Source organism: Battus philenor, unplaced genomic scaffold (assembly GCF_028537555.1).
Source record: "Battus philenor isolate CCGP_79_NKW_IND1 unplaced genomic scaffold, ilBatPhil1.0.hap1 SCAF_12, whole genome shotgun sequence".
NCBI lineage: Eukaryota > Metazoa > Arthropoda > Insecta > Lepidoptera > Papilionidae > Battus > Battus philenor.
The window spans coordinates 14,426,506-14,436,115 of NW_027181674.1; the positions used below are offsets into that span (position 1 = coordinate 14,426,506).

The following is a 9,610-nucleotide window of genomic DNA, read 5'->3' on the forward strand; positions in this document are numbered from 1 at the left end:
AGATAAGTAGGCATGTGCAATTTAAATCTTTTCGTTGAAATTTGTTTTGAATATTTTATTTAGATATTATCGTAAATGCTGCTAAATATCGTGTGGCTATAAAGGGTGATAGGTGTAACAGTTTGAGAGTGATTATATAGTATTTTGCAAAGATCCATCCAATGGTTGTCTTGAAGAAATATACTACCCTAAAGAGAGCCCCTGGAGAGACCTTATACTGTTTTATTTAAATTTTTTTCTTAATTTCCTACTTGCTATATAAAATTACTTATATCTAGCTCATTGATTTATGTGAATCTTAATTTTAAAGTCATAATTATGTATGCGTGCCATCTATTACGCTAATAAATTGAATTTAGCTTGGTATAGCTTATTGTTCCACTTCCTTTCAGCTTGGCACGCCCACTACAAGGCATAGGACTCCTCCAAAATCGCCACCATGACTGCTCCTGCGCCCATCGACCTATTGGGGTGCATACCCTTGCCGCGTCTACCGGCTCCTGATCCCCACTAGAAGACCTTTTGGCCCAAATATCCATCGATCACCCGAGCGATGTATTGTCCAATTCATTAGCTGTCAATTTTTGTGTGGTACTTCAAAAATCAATAATTTCAGAAAAAAATGTTTTCAAAATTCTAATTATATTTTATTAGTATGTAAAAACTAATTAACATTTATCAGACCCAGCAGCAGTTTAGTGTTATTACAAGTTTTTGCTCTGTCTCATTCTAATAGAAAAAAATAAATTTTAATACATTTCAGAGAGATCACTTTCTTGTTGACAAATGAGCTATATATTTATCTTGTTTAACTTTAAATTTTAAATCATCATGTCAGCTAATAGATGCTCACAACAAGGTCTAGACCTCCTCCAAATATCCTCACGGTGGCTGGTCTTTCAAATTTTAATGCTTATTAGCCAAATACATGATTATTAAAGCCATAGACAATGAAAGGCAAAAGTGAAATCAAATTCATAGGAATCAAAGGCATTTATTTTCGAAAAGAGGTTTAAATGAAAGAGTATTTAAATATTATTGCTAATGTCGATATTTAATGTCTATATCAATATACCCTACATCAGATTACATTCGTTGACATTTCAAAAAATTAATGTAAGTAAGCCAGACGCTTTTTTTTTTCAATACATTATCGGCGATTTGTACTCTGTCTTACATCTCTAGTTACACACTAGGCCAAACCTTACGATACCCGAACCTGCCCAGGAATTAAAAAAAAAAAAAAACAAAAACCAAATTTGTTAAATACTACACGATAAATAAACGTTAGGAGAAACGAAAATCCTGATAAATGTTAGTTTTTAAATTAACTGAAACTATACTAAACACAAATAAAATACCACGAAATATAACGGAGAAAATAAGAATTAAAATGGACAGTTGAAAACATTGTCTATCTGCAATCGAGAATGAGTTTACGTTTTTCACATAATAACTGTCAATAATCATAGACAAAATCTGTCTTTATATATTACGATCCTCATGATCGTAATATATAAAATGAGTTATAAATTTTTTTATTAACTTATTATAAGTGATTCTCGTTTACAGACAGCAATGTCGACAATTGTTGACAAAATCACTTTCAATGGTTAGACGTAAAATTTCCAGTCAGGGACGACACAACACAGATCATAGTCAAAATGTCCAAAAATCCTTCGGGCGTTATGTCAATGCGTCAAAAGAAAATAGTAATTCAGCTAAATTGGCTACGAGGAACTGTTCAATTTAAGGCGGACTCGGTAAAATCAGGGGTTAATTGAATAATGAACTAATCGAGATTCCCTCCAACGCGCGAAAGATTTTCGACATGTGCACAGACTATATTACTTCGAGGTATATTTTACCTGTGACTAGTTTCTCCACACACCGCCGGTGTCGCCAGTGTGCATCGGTACACTACGCTTAAATTAACGAAACACCACACCAACATAATTTATAAATCAAATCCTAAACTACCATATAGAGAACACAGTTTCCATTTTTAAATACTTACGACATACATAGGTACATAAAGATTTATGTTTCTCAAAATTATAACTGACTAGTTCCACATAGTTAAGTACGTTAAAATAAATAATTATTAAACCTTAATGAAACATTTATCCTTAGCAGAGAAATTAAACGAATCACTTACTCAAAATGCATTAGACTGTGTGTTGCCAGCGAGGTCGCTCTCCCCGGGATATGATATGCATTTATCTATGAATAATTTACTATGCAATTACAGTAATTACTAAATACGAATATAAACCATGAGATAGGTATGTTACGAGTAAACAATTCGCCAAACTAATTCGAAAACTTACTCTAATAATCAATATATTAATAACATCAAATGAAATCTATTACAGATCTATTCACTATTATGACAATAAATTATTAATTATACATTACTTAAATTTAATAATAAATATTGATTATACAATCAAATGAATTAGAGAGACAATATACCGTTAAAAGACAAATTTAAATTTAGCCAAGTTGAATAGGCGAGTGTGGATGCCATCGGCAGCCAGCGTGGAGCTGAATGCATTTGAGATGATGACATACGCCATTATACAAATACATCCACTTGTATTACATATTCCAAGTCAATACAAAAGAATTACATTTAAAATGTTGATCAACTTCCTTCGGCCATACATGTAAATATGTATAATTTTTGTGATTTCAAAATTTTCATTTCAATATTCCCATATTGTCAAGTCAAAACCCATTCATAACCAATTACCTGATCATCTTCATATGTCAAATGGTTTACAGAAAATCAAAAAATAATCAAATAAATTTTACATGAATTTATACATTTATAGAATAAACACTTGTATTCCTTACATTATGTTTTTGTGCATAAAAATTGATATTCACCTTAATATTTAGTCATGGAATTTTCTAATGAGATTACAGGGTCACATTCATAAACATATATGAAACATACATGGAAGTGGTTAATTTTCACATTTATTTTCACATGAATATTTTATATAATTTTTAAAGTTGTAAATCAGTCATATAATCTGACATCTTTGGTAGTCAACAGAGTGATTGTTGCAAACACTGCAATGGTATAAATAATAATTGTTGTATATGTATATTTTGATTGCTGTTTTGCACTTTGAAAAATAAATAAATGTATCAATAAATTGCACTGGATTTCAAATACATATAATAAACTCTTTTTTTTCTTTTAATATATTTTTACTTACAGTAAAAAACCTTTAATATTGCACTGTCAATCCATAAAAGATGAATATTGCTCTTGGTCTATTGGGACATAGTTTTAAATTTGTCTAAACCTCCTTAATATTATTATAACATTGTTTTTATAACTCCGGTATTCAGCTAGAAGCCACCACCATTGATTAAAGTTGTTTTATAATCAATATAGGCGTAGACAAATAATATCAACTAATTAGCTCTATTTTTAAACCTAAACAATAATTTATGAAAACCTTTTTTGCTAAATTATAGACTCATTTGTTATACTTAAGTGTTAAAAATGTATTTATTTGCAATATGTCAAATAAAAAAAGCACATTGAATAAACTAGTCAATCACTGTATCATTGTTAACAGCAACCAGCCATGTTTGAATAATGAAATAAAGTAAATTTATTCATTAAAAGGACCCGGTAAATATTTAGCATCTCATAGCTTCAAATTTAAATAACCACAGACTTTGGTAACATTATTCAAGAATAGATTAGTAATAAAAAAAAATTCAATACCATTATGTAAATGAATTAGATTAAAAAATTTGAACTGAATCAATGTATATACTTTCTTTTTACATATATCTGATACAGAATTGTGGTGCAGTCGGTGATGCTGGATGGTTTGTACTTTTCTTGTATGAACACTGTTACAATTCGGTACCGTGCCATGATTTGGTCACACCATTGCCTAGTCAATACTTAATTTATGTGACTCAAAATCATGACAGAGTAATGATCAACATTTTCGCATTAGCTACAATTTATTGACTAGAATTTGACGAGTTTAGGATTTACTCTTGTTCGTTTTGAAGCTGACTTGCAGCACCTGGCCATTCAAGGAGTATCCGTTCAATGACTGGATCGCGACGACAGCTTCATCATAGTTTGTCATAGTGACAAAACCATAGCCCTTGCACTTGTTTGTGGTGGGATCTCTTATTATTTTAACACACTGGACGGCACCGAATGGGCCGAAAAGCTGCCAAAGAGTACTCTCCTCAGTATCAGCCCCAATATTGTACACAAAGATACACCAGCCCGAACCTCCAAGAGCATTACCTTGTATGAGAGGGTCTGCTAATGGAGAAAATCTCTGTAAGCCTTTATTGATAGCAAGAAGTGCCTTACCAGCTGGTCCAACAAATCTGCGGGTTGATGTCGGAGCCAGGTATGCAGCTAATGGTGCCAAGGCTTTGTTCTGATTGCTTGGATTGTTTGCACATTTTACAGTCATAGGCCCCGTGCCACCAGGCGGGATGGTGCCGTTCAGTTCACGGATAGCCGCTTCGGCTTCGCATCTCTGGTCGTACCGGATGAAGGCAACACCTCTAGATGGTCCCTGAATCGTCTGTTCGTCTATACCTCCTTGCAACAAATGGCCCACACTCACGTTTTCGTGGAGGATACGGGAGCTGATTATTGTTCCGTACGGACTGAAGAGTTTCTCCAGGTCTTGCTGCGTCATGTGCTTGGGCAGGCCGGAGACGTAGAGGTTCGCCCCTTTAATTGCGTCAGAACTCGGACGGGCGTAAGACACTTTTATTATTTTATTCTGCAACCGAAGGCCATTTAACGTGTTGACCGCTTTTTCGGCGTCCTCCGCTTTGTGATAATTAACGAACGCGTAGCCGAGACTCTGGCCGTTGAGAATGTGGTCGGGGAAAACGGTCACTTTGTCTCTAATCAACTTGCAACTCTCCACTTCGCCGACGCTGGAGAACAACGACCTGATCTCCTCTTGGGTCATTGTCTGTGGCAAGTAGTTCACGATCAGGTTAGTCTTCGATTCGTTGTTGCAGGGTTGAACTTTGCTACCATTTTGCGTGGGTTGATTCGGGTTTACGGTGTCGAGTGTATTGGTCATCATTTTTACTACAATACAATGTTAACACCAAATAAGGTTAAAATTCGCACGAATTACTCAATGAAATAGTAAAAACGTATTCAAATTAGAACACAGTTTCGCCCGAAACGTGAGCTCCACTTCGTATTGGTTGAAAGCATATGCAAGGAAAGAAAATCAATAAGATGCTGTACACTCTCGTACTTATCCTGTTTTTGGAAGTGCAGCGCCCGGTTCGCTGAATCAAAATATAATCAGAAACACAAATTAACGTGAGTTTATTAGATCTTACTGAGAATACGAAAGTAAAGTGAAAAGGAAATCAACCAAAAATCTATGCGACTCGCGACCTATTCTCGTAAATTCATTTCTTTCACTTCACTTTCTTTTTGAAATGTTGCCCGCTTATCAAAGCCAGCCGCTTTACCACATTGCGTAGTATTGTAATAGGTTGTTAAAAATAATAATCGACATATTAATATTTTTGGCACTAAATATTTATAGTAAATAAATAATAGGTATTGAAATTGTTGTTATATATCCTAAAAATTGTTTTGAAAATATGTTATTTAACTTAACGTTTGGAGCGTAACCACATGTTTTAGTTTGGTCACATAGTACTATAACATTATTTGATCAATATCACATTCAATATTGTCTGTTGGATAATTCAAAATAAAGTATTAAATATCATTCTATATCTAAAACCATTTATGGTCGAAAGAATTTTAAATTAAAACTATACCCAATAGAGGCTTTTTTCCGAATTTATTGTAATTAATTTAAATATTGTAACATTTTTACAGTTGTGCCAACTACTATTGACAGTACGGCAACTTAACAAAGCGAAACTCATAGCATTTACGGAGACAGCTATTACATGCTATATGTTTTATAAGGCATAAATTTTGTCATTTTTCATATTACTGACAATATTAGTTTTATTAAAAAAGGAAGTACGCCATAAATTTCCTGTCTATACAAATTAATTAATTTTTTATATAGTGTTTGTTATTATTAGTAAAAATCTAGTACGAAAACATGGTAAGATCAAAAAATTCACAAGTATATAGTGATTTAACATCAAGTTACCATTATAATAGTTAAAATTTTGTTTCATTTATGTGTTTTCATATTAAATTATTAATCCTTATTATTTATTGTTAAGTCCTTATTTTTAAATACTAACATTAAAGGTTTGAATAAAAAGTGCTTTCAATCATGTTAAAACATTAAATATTGTTAAATGTACTTATCATATTATATATTAATGCACAGGATTATGTAATACAAAATTTCAAAAGAACTCTGAGATTGCATTTGTTAAAGGATTTTTATTGGTACAGTGCCGCAACACAACTAACTGAACACAATAGTATTTGCACATCAATATTTAACTTTATTTTTATTTATTCGTTTTTGACATAAAAAACTTAACACCAAAAATATTTATTTAAATATAACACGAAGCGGCTTCTTTCTCCTTTTTTATAACCGCCCTTTTGTTTCTTTTCTAAATATGTAGATTCGTTCGATAGTGGACTTTATTTATTCTTAACTATTAATAATATATAAATTTATTTTATACAAATAAGTTGCAACATATTCAGATGGTTTTTTTTCTATAATATATGTACTGAAGATTATATAATTATCAATATTACCCGACCTAAGGTAGTTATTTCTTTCATTCTTTTCTTATATTCTTATATTCTCGCCGTATTTTATCTGTGGCGGCATCCTGGACCCCTTATCAGTGAGGTAATGCTGCCTCTCTCTACTTTCCTTCCTAGCTTGTTTGAGTGGCCACTCTAGTTTTAGGAGGCATCAGACAAGTTTGATCGAAATAGCTGTTATGTAACTTTCTTCTCTACTACATTATGTGCTGCACAACTATGGTGTTAGATTCAATAGCCCCAGTAGAAAGACATACTTCGCGCGGATTTTCACTTAGGTTTTTTCTACCATGTTTGAAATTATAAAACCAGTTGTAAATAATAGCATGAGATGGATTCAAAATCATATAACGAAATGAAATCACATATTAAATTCATAATTGTTGAAAAGTAATGTCACCGGCAACCATTCGATTCTATTTTCGAAATTTATTTTTTTTTGTTCACTGACCAGTTCTGTTTTCAGCTTCAACCATTAGCTGAATAAATATGTGATGATAAAGTCCACTATATATTTACGTTTCATCATCTTCATCTTATTAATAGCCGATTTACGCCCACTGCAAGGCGTGGGTGTCCCCATAAGATAGCCACGATGTCCGTGACCTTTACTATGTCGTCATTCCTCTGGGGGGGGGGGGGGGCGTACCCACGCTGTGTTTACTGAATCTTTCAGTTGTGACCGAGATATATGACCCGCCTACAGTCACTTCAGATGAGAAATTCATCGAGCTATTTCCATATCTTGGAATTTACATACATAAGAAGATTTTAAGAAGAGTATTTTAACAGTATTTGTTATGTTTGAATGTTGAATAAAACGTATTGTATTAGTTCCACTATTAATATTTAGTTCATATTTATACTTCTCGTTAATGTAACCTGTTATTCAGACTAAACATTAATTTAAATATTTACCAAAAACTAATTATCATTTATCCTTAGGACCGTTTATAAAATACGTACGCTCTGTAAGGTGATGGGAAGAAGGTAGAGTAGCATAGCTTAGAGTAACAAGAATTGACACTACGGGATAGAGATGTAAGAATACATGAAAATCACTGTCGAAACTTCAATGACGAATCATAGAATATTTAAGAACCAGTTGGATTTCCAAATAATAATAATAAAAAAATAATTTCATTTATTCACATGAACCAATAGACACACACTGCAAGACATAGCTTCCACAGACCGCCATGATGTCCGGTCTTCCGCTGCCCGTATCCTGCGACTACTCGCGACTTTGATATTCAGACAGTTTAATGAAAAGATAGCTGATTTGTTTACCATCATCATTTCAACCGTAGAATGTCTACTGTTAAACGCAAGCTTTCCCATTGATGTCGAATAAAACTGGTTGGAAGCTGTATGCATCTAGCGTTTTCTAGATATTTATTAATTTATTTAAATTTCGTTATTGAAACTCTTAACTTTTATGTGAATATTATGACATAAAATGTTAAGCGCGGTAAGCACCTATAGTTCAACTTCAACCCTTCGCAAGTGCACGTGCACCATTTGCACCGAGAAGTCAATTGCCTATCCGTAATCATTATGATTCCAATACATATATAGGAATTAAATGCATAATTGAACAGAAAAAATTCTTAGAAAAATTATACCATAATAACTTCCGTGTTGCCATTAAATCTCTTGTAATTATGTAGTTAGGTTTGATTAAAGTCTCATGTATGAGTTGTCACTTAGATATTGTGAAATCACTTTATTAATCACGATCGAAGTATTGCATTGTCATCTACATTACTTATATGGTCGTGAATTTGATTACATAAACATAACTGATCGTTTTTATTTAATAATCATTAATTTATTTTTTATTTATTTATATGGTAACGGTATTAGTAATAAACTATGTACTGTCATCCTTCTCCTTAAATTTAGAAATAATTAAATAATACATTTATATAAACTAAACTACAATAAAAACTCAAATTACATATTGTATCACCACATTTGCAGCTAACCTTTATTAGTTAAAGCGTTCGTGTGCAAGTTTAAAGTTACATTTTGTGTGTTTAAATTTGACAATAATATTATTTTTTTTTCATCTTTGGTGTTAATCTATTACTAATTCGGTTATAAGATGATATTTATTTTTATTTAAATTAAATACTAGAACAATAAATGAACAAAAACATTAAGTAAACCCGTTTTCTAAATAATATCTACAAAAATCGATAATAATTTAATTCTTAATAAGATAAATTATTACTTAATTTACTAGTTTATCTGTGAAACTGTTTAAGCATTTTTAAAAGATCTTACAACGCCTATAAATAAATATTTAGCCATAAAATTCTAATTATTTATTATTATATTATTTTTAATCCATACAAATTAATTATATATATGGTTTTGATTTAATGAATACAGACTCAATATATATTACTATTTTGTGTCAAACGTTTCATGAACAGTGAGCAGTCAGCGCCATCTAGTGTCATATTTGAGTATTTCTATAAAGACAAAATACTTTTTCGTAATAGGCGACTCTGATGTAATTTTAAAAATTGATTTATCGTACCTGTTTTTAGTCATTATTCTGGGACCGTCAAACAGATTTGATTTGCAAATGTGTAATTTTAAGACATTAAAAATAAAAAGTTTCCAATTAAAATTTATGAAAAGTCCGGTAAATACTGGTTATTGTTTTTAACGATCTTATTTTATTAATATATCTTTCAGGCAAAAATTAGACTCAAACTAATAACAATAAAACATTCTCACAACGACATTGTGTGTTACTAATAATAAATACGTAATTATATCGTAGAAAATTTAATGTTTAGATTAATTAAACACAACAAAAATATCTTATTTTCCTTATAA

General features: G+C 31.6%; 1 pseudogene; it reads right to left on the reverse strand.

Annotated features, from left to right (window-relative positions):
• Window positions 1-1,567: 1,567 nt before the first annotated feature.
• On the reverse strand, window positions 1,568-5,426 carry LOC137932633 (ELAV-like protein 1 pseudogene; annotated as a pseudogene).
• Window positions 5,427-9,610: the final 4,184 nt, after the last annotated feature.